This window comes from Ruditapes philippinarum, unplaced genomic scaffold, assembly GCF_026571515.1.
Source record: "Ruditapes philippinarum isolate M1 unplaced genomic scaffold, ASM2657151v2 ctg2462_1_1_1_1, whole genome shotgun sequence".
In the NCBI taxonomy this organism is placed as follows: Eukaryota; Metazoa; Mollusca; class Bivalvia; order Venerida; family Veneridae; genus Ruditapes; species Ruditapes philippinarum.
This window is the reverse complement of record NW_026865695.1, coordinates 47919-65245: the sequence shown is the minus strand read 5'-3', so window position 1 is coordinate 65245 and position 17327 is coordinate 47919. Positions and strand designations below refer to the sequence as shown.

The 17327-nt window shown below is 33.4% G+C and overlaps 2 long non-coding RNA genes across 2 annotated transcripts; one reads left to right on the top strand and one right to left on the bottom strand.

Annotated features, from left to right (window-relative positions):
- Positions 1–676: 676 nt before the first annotated feature.
- LOC132730018 (uncharacterized) lies at positions 677–6753 on the bottom strand. Its single transcript, XR_009625710.1, has 3 exons — positions 6363–6753; positions 5883–6059; positions 677–1123 (listed from the first exon to the last, which is right to left on the bottom strand). It is a non-coding gene; the product is annotated as an uncharacterized LOC132730018 (long non-coding RNA).
- A 9-nt stretch (positions 6754–6762) lies between these two features.
- Positions 6763–15686, top strand: LOC132730017 (uncharacterized). Its single transcript, XR_009625709.1, has 4 exons — positions 6763–6902; positions 12527–12610; positions 13110–13172; positions 13700–15686. It is a non-coding gene; the product is annotated as an uncharacterized LOC132730017 (long non-coding RNA).
- The last annotated feature ends 1641 nt before the right edge of the window (positions 15687–17327 follow it).

Here is a 17327-nt window from a genome sequence, read left to right as displayed (position 1 = left end):
GCCAAATTATTATGGAGAAAAGCAACAAAAAGAAATGAATTATTATATGACTACACAAAAGCATTAAATCAGTGATTTAATTCAAAATGTTTGGACGTAAAACAATTTCCAAATTTAAAAAAAAAAGATTCACTGACAATAAATTGAAGCATTAAATACAAGTTTTCATTCAAGATGTTACAGCACAGAACATTTTGCAAATTAAAAAAAAAAGATTTACTGACAATAGATAGAAGCATTAAATACAAGTTTTCAGCAAAGATTGTTGTGTTTCAAGTTGAAGAAAATCCATTAAAAAATAACACAGTTATAGCCCCTTTTAGCAAAATCAAGCAAAATTTCGACATTTGACCTTGAAGATCAAGGTCATTTATGAATGTAGGTCAGGTTTATCTTGTCTGCTTAACGGTCTTGTCCAAAAGTTGTTATGGCCAAGTAAGAAAGACAATACACCAATAGCTCATAAAGTTATGATCAAAGTTAAAGTTTGCGGACGGCAATGGAAAAGCTGCCATTGACTGTAACAATACCTCTATTTTTTTCTTCGAAAACAATGCCAAGCTAAAAATGGTGAAAATACACTAATTTGACATTCAAGTTCAAGACCATTATGAGGCAAATTTAATTTCAATTGCTAAATTTGAGCCACAAATCAATCACTAAAGAAGAAAAAACATTTTGTCTGATCTATCATATGAAAAAACAATTGATTAAATGCCTTGGAACTACATTTCACTGCAATGAGATACATCTGTCTATTTAGTTTCACTTCAATAGCTCCAATAGGTAGACAGGCAGACAGACAGACAATCTGACTCTAGTATATCCCACTTATCACTGTAGTTGTGTAGGGTTTATTATAAAAAAGAATATATAGAACAAGCTGCTTCCATATGTTATATAGCACAATTTTGTTTGTTCATTCAACAGTAATTTGCTTGTACTGTTTTACACTAAAATTGCACCTGTGTGAATTAAACAATCACTCTCAACATCTCTCTCTACAGCTATACAGGTACTGTTAATTAACAATTTTTAGCAACCAAATGGAAGTTTCATCAGAATATGCCCATGTTTAATCCAATTATGTTTCTGCCAGTCTGAGTCATTTTCACAGCAGAATCTGAAAATAAATAAGGAATTCATTCAACTTTTTTCATTCTATTATTTGCTTGTATTTATCACTTCACATAATATTTTTTTCAAATTCTGGTACTTAATGTAAGATACAAGTGAATGCCTTTAAAAGACAGATAAATACATGTATAAAAGGCAAACTAGAAAACTTTCAGATGTTATAATAATTAGTCCCAAATTTGTTTCAGGGCTCGAGCTAGTGGGCGATTCGGGCGAAATAGTCGCCGAATTCCGTCTGACTTCGCCGACATCCTACATGAAAGCGAAGATGAAGTCGCCTGATTTTATTGATCCATTATTGTAGATTACCAACAATAACTGTGAATAACATGTGGTGTGTGTTTGCTTTGTTTACCCTCGCCGCCGGAAAAAGGGACTGTCATGCATCTCAATCAACGCGAAATGTCTTTAATCCGTTTGTTTACCAACATGTCATAAAAGTCTAATTAACAGACGCTCAAAGAACAATTAGACTCCGCCCACCGCGAGATTACCGATACGTGCGAGAAACCAATCGTAATTCACGTTTTAATCGAGGCGACATTATTTAACCAATCATTAAATCGCTAACATACAACTACCTACATAACAATTATTTATGATGGACGGATCAAACGTCAATTAAATTTTCACTATCGAATGATTGTCAGAATTAAGCGGAACCGCTCGACATATAACTGTAACGGTAATTTTAAATGAAAGTTATGATAACCTTTTTTGTCGACGAGTTAAATTTGATAAGATTAACGGCGTATTACACTGTATTTATTACAAATGAAGTGAAATTAAAGATCGTTTCTTTCGGTATTTACTTTTATTTTCTTTACAACATAAGTGAATATGAATATAATGTCCGGCGCAAGCTTTTTAATAGTAAATCAGAAGGAAATAACTGTTAATCCACCTCTGATATGATCCATGATAGGAATCAACAATGGCTTTTTTTATCTTCATCTAATGCAATGGTTGCATTACATGATACTCATTCATATTACTTGTTTCAAACTACTTTTAAACAGAGACATAGATAACAATAGTTATAATAATAGCTATCTATGTCTCTGTTTTAAATTAAAATTAAATATTCTGTTGTAACACAAATCCAATTCATTTAATAAGATATGAACAGTGAGTCAACATAATTGCGATAACATACAACAAACATCGATATATGAAACTCCTCACTTCTCCCTTAAGTCTCCCCACTTCTCCCTAAATCAGCTGGAGGGAGAAGTGACTTCTCCCTAAATTTTGAACCTAGCTTGAGCCCTGTTGTTTGCACAAATTATTGTTTCCATTTTAAGTTCAAAGCCCTTAAAACTATTCAATGTTAACACAAACCATTTTTAAACAAAGTTCAAGGCACTGAAACTATTCAGTGTTAACCTTTTGTAAAATGCATATTGCATATTTGTAGCCAAAATAATGGCTTCATACATTTCCACAAAAGTATGAGTGCTGAAACATTCAAGAAAAATAACTTTGTCCAAAATCATGGAACCATGACCAAATTCAAACTTTAACTGCTTATTCCTAATATGTATCTATATGTCAAATTTGAGCTGAATGTGAGAAAATGAACGGAAACTTAAAATTTCTGATTTTTTATTCAAAATTCAAGAGGGATAACTCTGTCAGCTATCATCAAGCCATGACCAAATTCGAAAATTGACCAATGTATTCTTATGACATATCCATATCTTTAATTTGAGTTGAATAATTGTATAACTGTTGGGGAGATAATGAATGGGAACTGAAAATTTCCTTTTTTTCAAAGTTAAAGGGACATAACTCTGCCAAAAATCATCGAACCATGACCAAATTCGAACTTGACCTGTGCATTTCTTTGACGTATCCATATGTCAAATTTAAGTTGAATGTGTAATACTGTTGGGGAAATAATGAACGGAAACTGAAAATTTCATATTATTTTCAAAGTAAAAGGGGCATAACTCTGCCAAAAATCATCGAACCATGACGAAAATTAAACTTGACATATATTTTCTCATAACATATCCATATGTCAAGTTTGAGTTGAATGTGTAATACCGTTGGGTAGATAATGGAAAGGAAACTGAAAATTTCATATTATTTTCAAAGTAAAAGGGGCATAACTCTGCCAAAAATTATCGAACCATGATTAAATTCAAACCTGACCTGTATTTTCTCATGACATATCCATATGTCATATTTGAGTTGATGTGTAATACCGTTGGGGAAATATGGCGGGGGCATAAAAAAAACAACTTGTTTCTGGTCACAGTCCCCTAAATGAACAGAGTCAGTAGGTAGGGATTTTTCTGGGGGTTGACAGATAAACCGATAACATATATGCAAAGTGCTGCTTTAAATATAAATAAATCCCATGTCATTATGACAAATCGGTAAGGGGTAAAATATACAGTCAGTAGGCGAACCAGAAAACAAGATTTATTTTTTGGCCTAAGCAAACTTGACTTATCACAAAATGTGATTAATACCCCCGCAAGACTGCAAGACTGCTTCGCAAGACTGCAAGACTGCTTCGGAAATGAGAAAGTTATAGTAACAGAAACCTTGTAAAAGAATTGAAATAGAGTTATGGTTGTGGGCAATTAAAGATAGTTGTGGTTTTTGAATGTGGCATTTCCTCACAATAGACCCTTTCATTTAAGACAGTATTCAAGTTGTCGCCCTTAGTGGATGACGTCATTGGGGGATACGGTGGACAATGCCGATACGATTAAGTACAATAATAGAGGGATATAAAGATCTTAATCCTTTCTCTTGTAAGATTTAAATTGCCAAAATTCTGTGTAATTGAATAAGATTTTACATAAAAAGGATGGTGAAATGAATAAAAATGTTTACTATAATAAGGGTAACGATTTGTTTTAATAGTAGCCTATATTGCTGGGCAACTGATCATGATTACCATTTTCATTTAGGTAGTTTCAAAAAACGGCTGCGTAATAATTAATTGCAAGATACTGGTTTATTAAAAATCATTTTGATTTAAGCATTACTAAGACAAAGAAAAACCACAATATAAATCTATGTATTTTCAAAACAAGAGGGCCATGATGGCCCTGAGGTCGCTCACCTGTATATAGCCCCATCCCCCCCCCCCCCCCCCAACCCATAAGAAGATGTTTCATGCTAAACATCTAAGCTCTAGCTCATTGGGCTTTTTAAAAGAAGATTTTTTTAAGTTTTTACTATACACATATAGTTAAAAACAATGACACCCCTGGGGCGGGGCCAGTTTTGACCCCAGGGCTTTTATTTGAACAAACTTTGTAGACACTTACTAGAAGATGTTTCATGCTTAATATCTAAACTCTAGCTATTTGGGTTTTTTCAAAGAAGATTTTAAGTTTTTGCTATACACATATAAGGAAAATCAATGACCCCCAGGGCGGGGCCAATTTTGACCCCAGGGCTTTTATTTGAACAAACTTGGTAGACACTCACTAGAAGATGTTTCATGCTTAATATCTAAACTCTAGCTATTTGGGTTTTTTCAAAGAAGATTTTTTAAGTTTTTGCTATACACATATAAGGAAAATCAATGACCCCCGGGGCGGGGCCAATTTTGACCCCAGGGCTTTTATTTGAACAAACTTGGTAGACACCCTTACAAGTTTCTTTCACTTTATTAACAATAATTAAATGGGTCAAATTGTATGAAAATGGTAATCCCTCCCCCCACTGTTTTTAAGCATAATATATATCACCCTAAGGGCTTAATTGGCACCCCTACTGTTTTGTAATATATCACACTTCCAAATATACAATCTACGCAGCTCCCAATATACAGCTCATAAACTTCCAATAAAGTGCCAGCCCCTTCTGTGTGTATAGAGTTAGGATCCATATCCCACTGTTTTATGAGGGGCTGGGATACATGGTTTGTTGGTTTGTTAACTATTTAAGGCTAAAGAATTTATGTTTTAACAATTGACCAATTTTAATCACAAAGATACTTTTAACATCTCTATCGTTTGCACCTCTTTCTATATAATTATCCTGTTATGGATTTTGTGTTTGTTTCTTCTATTTTTTTTAAATGGTATTTTATTTGTTGTGTGAAACATTCCTATACAGTTGCAAAGCTTACTACTTCTCTATCATGCATCATAAGAACAAGATAAGTTTCGTACTACTGTAAAAAGAATTTTTAGTTCAATTCTGTAACATCCGTCCCCTTCTGTACCCTTAGTTTATAAACACAGAATAACAAAAGATTATATTTGTTATAAATTCATATAAACTTAAATATTATCTTAATAAACTCATAGGTCCACTTGATGTTAAAAAATTAAAAAAAAATAATTTATTTCAAATTAAATATTTTCTTTTTCAGAGCAAAAAATACTGATTTTTTTTTCAAAATTAAGGAATTTAGTGTTCACAAATACTTTTTTTTATAAATACATCATTTCAGTGCTTTATTTCTGTTACTTCTTCATTTTTCATTGTAACTTTGGTGCTTTAGTGTAAAATTTGCTTTTCAGTTACAGTTTATGTATTAATTAATTAATCAACATAGTGTAAAACCAGAGAGTTCATGAACTGATCATCAACAAGAGTTGGCAAACAAACGTACAGTGAGGAAAATAATGCAAGGAAACCTAATACTCGCTTACTCAAGTTTACTGTTGTCAATATTGAAATTCTTAAACAATGTTTCACACAAAATATTCCCTATTTTTTTTGGTACTTAAAGATGGTTCAAGCAAATTGCTTTAAAAAATTATACATACCTTGGAAACTCTATTTCATGTGAGTCCCACTCCCATCCATAAAATCTCTTCAATTATTGATCTTTACTGACATATTTTTTGTATTTCAGTCTGAATCCCTGTTTTGAAGTCATAGCTGTCTGTCACTGAAGTATTTACTGTGATAAGACTATAAGACATTTGAGCCACTACATCTTTCTGAAAAATTAAGGCCAGACTAGATCTATATCTAAATCAAAGTATTAAAAAAAGAACAATATTACAAAAAAATGGATTCGTTTTAATTTAAATATTTTGATATTAGATCTATATTGCAATTTTTCTTTAGGGATTCTTATTTCACTCTATTTCATGAATAACAAGATTAAACATATTTTAGGTAAAATCAATGGGAAAACTCACCAATTCTATCTATAAAAAAATCTACTTGTAAATAAATGACAAAATTAAAAAAATTATCAGAATCTATATATATGTACAGTAGTTAGTAAATTTACTCACCTAGTCTTTAAGAAACAACCCGCAAGTCTACAGCACCTCTTGTAAGATCACATTAATTTACCCGTTTAAACCTCAGCTTTGCGTGTCTTTAAACTACACAGGCACACGCTCGAAGTTCAAAGAGTTTCAGCGGCAACGGACAAATCTTTACGCTTACACGGGGGAGTCAGGTACTCCGTATGCAAGACACAATTTTCGTGACAGCATTTTCGTTTATCTGTGACTTAAAATATCTTTTGTCCCAGGTTTTATAGAATAATTAAATTATCCTTTCCATCAATTATGAATAATTGAAATGTTGATTCATCAGAAATATCATTAAAACGTTTACACACTGTCATCGGACTGGACACCCCTTCAATGGCGTGAAAATGAAGTCGTCCAATTTTGCGTCATCAACTGCGTTGACCCCGTTGTGTGATTACCTCTGTGTATTCGGTCATCAAAAAAGATTATGTGTCGGAGAAAACAAACTTCAAAAGGGATATTTGTGATGTGGAAGGGGAAATGAACGAACACGGATACATTTTGTAGCTTTTGGTGAGTTTTTTGTTGTTAGAATCTAGTCTACAGTACAGTAACTAAGAAAAATCAGGCTGGAAATGAAGAACTTTTAAGACTTTATTGAAACTGGTTCTTGAAAATTTTCTAACTTTGAAATATCTGGGTAGATTTTGCTTATATTTCTCCAAGTCAGTAAAATCTGTGTCAAAATATTTTCAAAGTGCAAATATTCCTGCCTCCACCCGGTCTTTTACCAAAATGAAGACGATGTCAGGGTAGAAAAAACTTGAATTATACCATGTGAGATTTCTTGAAAATTCAGGGTCTATTTCACCCTGATTTTGCCAATTCTGGTTCAAAACAGGCCTGAATCGGTCCTGTTTTTCATAAAAGCCATGCTGATTTTTCGTATAGGTAGTGACTGTCCGCCCTGTCCCAAAATATGGTCCGCCTAGTCTCGAGTCACAGTCCGCCCTGTCTCGTGGTCTGCCCTGTCCTGCAGGCCCGCCGCCACGCCCCTAGCCCAACAAATTGTGCGCTTTAGGGCTTTTTCTTATATAGATGATGGTCGCCCTTGACACATCTATGAAATTTCAGATTATAAAATCGGTCTGTCTTGCAGTCGAAATATTGAGACTACCCCCCCCCCATCCTTCCCTACCATTTCAACATTTCTATATAGCCTAGCTATTCATAACAACAACAACATGACACTATTACACAATTTTCATTACACCAATTTTTAAGTACACCAGTTCGATCTACATTTCAATAGAGGTATAATGAAAGTTGCCTAGTAGAATCTAGTGTCAGTTTATTGATACTAGATTCTAAATGGCATTGCGGAAATTGACTTTTATTTATATTCTTGGGGTTATAACAATCACTGGAGAGATGGGGGTAGCGGTAGGGGATAATATCAGGTCACCCATGTAATGTTCACTAAGAAAAGATCAGGATCAATTGATCCTGATTTTATTTTCATTGTTTTATAAAACAAAAATTAATAGTATTGGTGCTAGAATGAAATGGTACTTATTCAAAATGTAAATTTTTGCTGATTTGCAAAGAAACAAACCTATTTTGGCATAAAATGAACAAATAACAAATCAAAATCAGAAATAATCGGATCAAAATAAGGATCAATTTTAGGATCAAGATCAATATAAAATGCCAATATCTTGCAAAAATAACAATTAGTTTATTCTAAAATTCCATAAACATATTATTTTAAGTCCAATTTTATCAATTAATATTAAATATATCTAATCTATGTGGATAAACAATGGAAAATATTTGAGTTCTTGAATTTGATCCTGATCTTGACCCTGATCCTAAAATCTTTGTGAACACGGGGCCTGGGATCAAAAACAATTTTCAGAGTTGCTTCAAATTTCTTCTCGTCCTGCAATATACTATGCTACCAGTGGGTTAATATGAAATCAAATTCCTATCATTGACAATGGAATTTACCCACACATTTTATAAAATTTTCAAATTTAAGTTCAGAATCAATATAGAACATTGTCAGGCACATGCAGGTCGCACATTGTAACCAAGTTAGAATTAACATTACAGAGCTTTATAAAGTGCAAAATTTATACATAACCTAAAACCAAGCTTTGTTTCCAGTTTTCAATTGTAAAATGTAAACAAATAGATTATGATAATTCAAGTGGTCTAGCACATTGGCAAATTTCCACCCGTCAAGTTCCGGACAAGCTCCTGCCTCAGTCCTTCTCGTAAATACCAGCAGACAAGTGGACTTTTTTATCCCTGGCAGTCATCGAATTTAGCACTGGCCCGGTGGCCCATGGCCAGTGAAAATTTGTTAGGGCCAGTCTGAGTGTAAATATTAGAGAAAATGTAGTTAAATATATAGTAGGATAAATTCAAATCTAGAATTCGGGCCAGTAAATTCAAAACCATAAATTCAATGACTGCCCTGGACATAAGAAGATTACCGTTTATGAAAGAATTAAGTTGAAATAGATTTATTAATTATAAAAGAAACATGCATTTATTGTTGATAAAAAAAGCATCTGATATTAGATCAACTACCTGGAAAAAGAAGAAAAAAACTAAATCAAACTAATTCAGGGCTGTCTGGGTTTGGTTGTATAGGCCAGTAAAAGTAAAGATACACCTAGAACTAATTGCAAAAGAATTCTTATCAACACCTCACTGAAGAACTTAAAGAATCTTAAGTGCTTACCATAAAAAGTCCCGAAATTTTGCGTTTGCAATTAAAAAGATAAAATCGGTTTTATGTAATGATTTTTTCCGTTTTAAAACTTGCTCTGACTACGCTACTATACCAGTAGTTCTAGGTTGACCCCCAAATTAGGGTATATTGACTAGACTAGTAGTCTGGTTTTAGTTGTCCCCAACCATACACAGATATTGACCTTTCATTCAGGTGTTTTAGATTTTGTTTTAATTTTAACAATAATGTTTTAATCTTCAGACTCATAATGACCTTTTAGGTTTATACACTTTTGATACATGTAGTTTATTTATTTATAAATGTGCCTCACAATTATAGATTTCTAATGATTTCTCCCAGATCCAGATTTATCACCCCAAAAATGTTTCACTTTAAAAGTGGAAAATGTTTAAAACTGATTTTTCCCCTTGATAGGGATGAACAACAGCTCAAGATATACAGCCTAATTTGTTAAATTAAATTCATCCCAAAACTCAATTAATTGAAATCTCAATCTTCAATATGCTTATTGCTACACAGACCACTGGTGTCACAAGTTTATTCAACCAAAATTTTGATAAAAAATAAATAATTATATAAATGAATGATTACTTTTTGCTATTTAAATTGATTATTTGATTGCAAATAATGAGGTTGATGTGTACTAAAATTGTCCAAATTATGTTCAGAAAATAAAGTGATGATGGGGACTGCCACCCTCGATCAAAACCCCCAAACAGAAGGGGGCACATACCCCTTCTGGCAACCCCCTGATGTATCTTTTGGATCAGGGGGGTGGGTGGCGCCGAAAAAGTGGTCACTTTTTGTGTCGCCTTGAAAAAGGCGACATATAGGGATTACTTTTGTTGGCGGCGTCGTCGTCGTTGTCGGCGTCGGTGTTGGCGTCCCCTTAAGCTTGTCCGGAGCATAAGTCAGTCATTATAAGTTGGATTGACTTCAAACTTGGTATGCATGCTTCTTACAATGACCCGAAGTGCAGTGCACAAGAACCGATACTCTGCACTTCCTATTTTTTGAGTTATTGCCCTTTGTTAAATTTCATACTTCATTTTTGTCCGGGCCATTACTCCTAAAGTATAAAAGCTATAGACTTGAAACTTCATAGGATGATAGTTCTCATTAAGAAGAAGTGCAGTGCACAAGAACTGGTACTCTGCATTTCTTATTTTTTGAGTTATTGCCCTTTGTTAATTTTCATACTTTATTTTTGTCAGAGCCATTTCTCCATAAGTATAAAAGCTATGGACTTGAAACTTCATAGGATGATAGATCTCATTAAGAAGAAGTGCAGTGCACAAGAACTGGTACTCTGCATTTCTTATTTTTTGAGTTATTGCCCTTTGTTAATTTTCATACTTTATTTTTGTCCGAGCCATTTCTCCTAAAGTAAAAAAGCTATGGACTTGAAACTTCATAGGATGATAGATCTCATTAAGAAGAAGTGCAGTGCACAAGAACTGGTACTCTGCATTTCTTATTTTTTGAGTTATTGCCCTTTGTTAATTTTCATACTTTATTTTTGTCCAGGCCATTTCACCTAAAGTAAAAAAGCTATGGACTTGAAACTTCATAGGATGATAGATCTCATTAAGAAGAAGTGCAGTGCCCAAGAACTGGTACTCTGCATTTCTTATTTTTTGAGTTATTGTCCTTTGTTTATTTTCATACTTTATTTTTGTCCAGGTCATTTCTCAATAATTATAAAAGCTTTAGATATGAAACTTAATAGGATGATAGATCTTATTGATAAGAAGTGCCGTGCATAGAAACTGCTGCTCTGCATTTCTTATTTTTTGAGTTATTGCCCTTTGTTGATTTTCAAATTCCATTTTTGTCCTGGCCATTTCTCCTAAACTACATTCTTCACAAGGCGACACATCCGACTCGCAGAGTTCTAGTTTAAACAGTATTTCTCAAACAAAACAGGTGTTTGGGCCCTAAATAAGGCATTTTTTTCACCATTTGAGACAACAAAAGGGTGGGGGGGGGGGCTTAGAATAGAAAGGTGTATATATCTGGTAATGGGTTAAATTATAGCTGCCATTTTTTTCAAATACATTGTACACATGTATGTATGACTGTGCCCTAATGGTTCTAATGGATGACAATTGACATAGAAAATTTTACTGGCTTGACTTAAATTCTATTACACTATAAGATAAAGCATATATTCTGAGTAATACAAAAAACATGTACATGAAGTTAGAATATCAAGCTTATGTGGAAACTGTAACAGCTAGTTTAATTGCTTAGAAATTTTTTGCCCTTAGGGTCAAAGTTGAAAATTCCCTACAAGAATTCGTAAATTTAAAGGTAAAAAAAATCAGTAATGGCAGAGCTTTTCCATATTGTTAAGTGATATGTGATGAAAAAACAAATCTAACCACATGACCCATATTGCCATATTCGTACCCAGTATATTGTTTACTCCTGAACATTTATATAATTTATGTACTATGAGTTTTCTAATATTCAAATAGGAAAACAAGTTGACTCATTAGATTTAAGTGTCTTATTGTTTGTAAAACATGGTTTAAAAGTGTATATTATGCATAGTACTAATGTCTCCCTGGATTAGAAAATTCACCACGAATGCTTGGTACATATTATGTTAAATTCTCAATTTGAGTGCATGTGATACATTTTTTCCCCATTTGTTTGGTACTGGCACCATTAAGAAAGTAGGGGGGGAATGATGACACTGGGACCAGTGACTTTTCATAGCAATCAGTGACAGCCATAGCAATCTGTGACTTTACAAAGCAACCAATGACTCCCATAGCAACCATTTACTTTCCATAGCAACTAGTGATATTTCATACCAGTTGGAGACTGCCATAGCAACCATGACTTTCCATGATGAAATTTACTTCCCTTAATAACCAGTAATTTTCTGGAAGTTCCATAACCATTGAAATAAATTTCTTAAGTACATACATTGTACCTATGATCTCTACCAGCATCAACTTAATTCTTAGTAAGTTAGTAACCAGTGGAATCCATAGCAACCAGTGTCTTATCTTCCAATTTAAGCAACCTTTATCTTTCCACAGCAACTGTTGACTTTTCTTTTCATATCAGTTACAGACTTTCCATAAGAACCATTGACTTCCATAGCAAAATTTGATTTTCTATAGTAACCAGTACCATTGACTTTCATAGCAACCTGCTGGCCAGCAGGAATCGAAGGTCACTGCCGCCTTTACTACCAGTAAAGAGCCAGGCTTTATTGTTAGCTGACCAAATTGATAATGAAAGTTTTATAAATGAAAGCTAGACAATGTCTACTTCAGAAATTTATCAGGTTTAGCATTTATCTGTATTTATTTACCCTAAAACTTATTATTTTCCTAAAATTTAAATTTATACTATAACACAATTGAATATGTTTGTAATGGTACAACAGTTAAAAAATAGTTGCTTAAAATTTCAGGTTCCAAGCCTGTAAGCTGAGCCAAGCAAAATAGATATGTGATGGAGGAGACTGGTGATTACAAACTAATCAAAAGAAGAATATGTAAGTGAATTGACTATTGAGTACAAAGTTGTTGTGGTGTTTAAGGGATTTTAGGGTTTTAACTTCTGCATGAATGATAGGAATTCAAAATGAATTGGTTAATGCAGCTACCATTAGTAGATAATGTATTGCGTGCTATTCTAAAGTCCCTTGATCAAAGTTATAGCAGTGAATAAAAGTGTATTCATGCATTATGTCAGGCATGAGCAGGTACCTGAGTAGATAAACCAACATTCTGTAAGATGTTTGATTTATGTAGTTTCCTCACATGAAAGTACACAGAGTCGTCAGTGGGAGTTGCAAGTGATTTGAAGTCAACTTATCTAAGCCAAGCACACCCCATTGTCTGCTTATCTGAACTCTGTTCTTTGAATTGAATATTCATCAAATATCTGATATTGGTTGAGACAGTATTGTTCCAGTTACTACAGCATTCCTTTGGACCACATTAAATATGCATTTGTTAATTGTTATAATGTAAATATTACCATTATTTCAGGTCATATCTTGGATAAAAATGGTTACCTTCAACAAATAGATATATTGGTTACAGTTAAATTAAGTAAGTACTTGTACAATATCTACAAAATGTGCTAAAATGATACTTAAGACAGTACTTTACCAAATACAATTCTCTTTGCCTGTTTTGTTCATCAACCATTTGAAACTCTTTAGTCATCACAGTCCTCTTGTCTTGAGGAAATTTAAAGATCAATTACCCTTTTATATATCACCTCTAAAGAGAGCATATATTTTGTTAAGTAAAAATGGCTTGGCCCTATAAAGAAATTTGTGAATGATTCTTGTCTTTCACCTTAAACTTACTCAAAAAATAATGATGCAATATAAACATTTAAATGTATTATATGGACTATAGTTGATATGCAAATGTAGACATAAATAATTATTATTCTTAAGTTTAGTTAGTAAATTTGTTGAATAATTTGGCCTCTAAATAAATGTCTGTCTTTTAAAGGCAATTGCATATCTTAATCAATGTCACAGTATATAAATTGAATATGAAGTACTGTATTCATCAAATTGTGAAATATAAAAAAAGTAAAATAGTTTTTTTTTGTTTATTTTCAGATATTGTTGTTAAGAAGATTTTCCCTATTCATCTTAGAGGAACAGAAACATGTTTGGATGGAACATGTGCTTAAACTTTGCATAAGTTTTGTTGAAACTTCCATTTGATACTGAAGATGGTTGTTGAATATTGTTTGTTAACTATATCTATATGGCTTTAAAGAGAGATGTTGACAGGTGCAATTTTAGTGCAAAAAGTGCATGTGTAACATGTTGAATGAACAAACAATAGTATGCAGTAAAACACCAAGAATCATTATGTTTTCATAACATTTTAACAACTAAATAAATGGGTCGGAATGTCCATCTATCCATCCATCAAAAGCAGATATCTACATGTTAGTGAAACTTAATACATTATAGATGGATATATCTCATTGGGGAGAAATGATGTGTTGAATTTGTATGCCCCTACCCCCTTTGAAGGAGGGGGGGTATATTGTTTTGCTAATGTCAGTCCGTCGGTAGACCACATGGTTTCCACTTATTATCTTGAAAAATATTTATCATATAGTCTAATATTTCACATAATGATTGGTCATAACTAGTAGATGACCCATATTGATTTTGGGTTCACTAGGTCAAAGGTCAAGGTCACAGGAGCCTTAAATGTCAGAATAGTTTCCGCTGATTTTCTTGAAAATAATTCATCATAAAGTCTTCATATTTCACATATTAATTGGTCATATCTAGAAGATGACCCCTATCGTTTTTGGGGTCACTAGGTCAAGGTCACAGGGGCCTTAAATGTCAAAATGGTGTCGCTGATTATCTTGTAAAGTATTCATCACAAAGTCGTCATACTTCACATAGTGATTGGTCGTTATAGTAGATGACTTCTATTGATTTTGAAGTCACTAGGTCAAAGGTCAAGGTCACAGAGGCCTTAAATGTCAGAAGGGTTTCTGCTGATTATCTTGAAAAGAATTCATCACATAGTCTTCATATTTCACATATTGATTGGTCATAACTAGTAGATGACCCCTATTGATTTTTGGGTCATTACGTCAAAGGTCAAGGTCACAGGGGCCTCAAATGTCAGAATGGCTTCTGCTCATTATCTTTGTTATAATTCATCACAAAGTCTTCATATATCACATATTAATTGGTCGTAACTAGTAGATGACCCCTATTGATTTTTGGGTCACTAAGTAAAATGTCAAGGTCACAGGGGCCTTGAATGGTTATATGATTTCCACTTATTATTATGGTTACTACTTATTACAAAGTCTTCATATTTCACATATTGAGTCTCTGATTTTCACGCTCTCGTTAATCTTCGGCGATATCTGTGCCTTGTTGCTTACATTGCTGACATTAATTTTCATCGGAGTAATATTTGTGTAGAAAAGTGTGTTTTGTACTTTTAAAATAAATAATTATTGCTTCTTATATAAGTAGAAAATGCTTAGTCTTTTTTGTTGATGTACCTCCGGGAATTCAATAAGGCGGAACTAAATATTTTTACTCTTGGTTATATAGTAGGTGGCCAAACATTAAGCTAGTAGCATTTCATCAAACATTTAAACAACCCTTGATTTTCATGAAACTTTGAAAACTGTTTTGTCTTGTAACATGTAAGAAAGCCTTTTTTTTAATTTCAAGTCTGCCAAATGTTAGTAAGTATTCTTGTTCTGTTTGATCAAACCTAGTTAAATGTTGTAGTTTTTTTTTGTTTTTTTTTTCAAAAACATCATTGCAAGTTTTTCAGTCAATTTTTAAAGTCTGTAAAATGCCATTACATTTTTAATTGTAGAAGACTAACTTATACTGTACATATGTTAGAAAAATTGTAGATGTGTTAGAATTATATTTATATATCTGTAAATTTGTTTTAATGCTTTAGACTGTAAGAATATAATTCTTTTTTCATTTTGTAAAATGTTCTCTGCTGTAACATTTTGAATGAAAACTTGTATTTAAATGCTTCTATCTATTGTCAGTAAATCTTTTTTTCGGGCATATTATGTAAAATAATGTTATACCCCATGGCATCCTTCTGTCTGTCCGTCCGTCCGTTAGCAATTTGGTTGCCGGAGCATGACCTAAGTTCCATTCAGCCCAAAATATTCAAACTTCATAGGATGATTGTCCATATTGTTTAAAAGACCCCTATTGATTTTGGGGTCACAAGGTCAAAGGTCAAGGTCACTATTGCCTAACACTGAAAACAGTTTCCAGAGCATACCTTAAGTTCCATTTGGCCCACAATAAACAAACTTCATAGGATGATTGTCCATACTGGGTAGAAGACCCCTATTGATTTTGAGGTCAAAGGTCAAGGTCACTATGACTTTGACACTGAAAACAGTTTCCGAAGCATAACTTAAGTTCCATTTGGCCAACAATATTCAAACTTCATAGGATAATTGTCCATATTGAATTAAAGACCCCTATTGATTTTGGGGTCGCAAGGTCAAAGGTCAAGGTCACTATTACCTAACACTGAAAACAGTTTCCGGAGCATAACTTAAGTTCAATTTGGCCCACAATATACAAACTTCATAGGATGATTGTCCATATTGGGTAGAAGACCCCTATTGATTTTGAGGTCACAAGGTCAAAGGTCAATGTCACTATGACCTTGACACTGAAAACATTTTCAGAGCATAACTTAAGTTCCATTTGGCCCACAATAAACAAACTTCATAGGATGATTGTCCATATTGGGTAGAAGACCCATATTGATTTTGGGGTCACAAGGTCAAAGGTCAAGGTCACTATTAGCTTAACACTGAAAACAGTTTCCAGAGCATAACTTAAGTTCCATTTGGCCAACAATATTCAAACTTCATAGGATGATTGTCAATATTGGGAAGAAGACCCCTATTGATTTTGGTGTCACAAGGTCAAAGGTCAAGGTCACTATTACCTTGACACTACAGTTCCATTAGGCCCACAATACTTTAACATATAGGATGATTGTTCATATTGAGTAGAAGACCCCTATTGATTTTTTGGTCACAAGAAAAGGTCAAGGTCACTATTACCTTAAAACTGAAAACAGTTTCCAGAGCTTAACTTATGTTCCTTTTGGCCCACAATATTCAAACTTCATAGGATGATTGTCCATATTGAGTAGAACACCCCTATTGATTTTGGGGTCACAAGGTCAAAAGTCAAGGTCACTATTACCTTAAAACTGAAAACAGTTTCCAGAGCTTAACTTATGTTCCTTTTGGCCCACAATATTCAAACTTCATAGGATGATTGTCCATATTGAGTAGAACACCCCTATTGATTTTGGGGTCACAAGGTCAAAAGTCAAGGTCACTATTATCTTAAAACTGAAAACAGTTTCCGGAGCATAACTTATGTTCCATTTGGCCCACAATATTCAAACTTCATAGGATGATTGTCCATATTAGGTAGAAGTCCCCTATTAATTTTGAGGTCTTAAGGTCAAAGGTCAGGGTCACAATGATCCTTACACTGAAAATTGTGGTTTCTTGAGCATAACTAAAGTTCCATTTCGCCCACAGTGTTCAAACTTCATTGGATGATTGTCAGTATTGTGTAGAAGACCCCTAATAATTTTGGGTCACAAGGTCAAGGTCACTGAAAATGGTTTTCGCTCAATAACTTGAGTATTAATCAACCTACAGCTTATATTGATTACATTAATTAT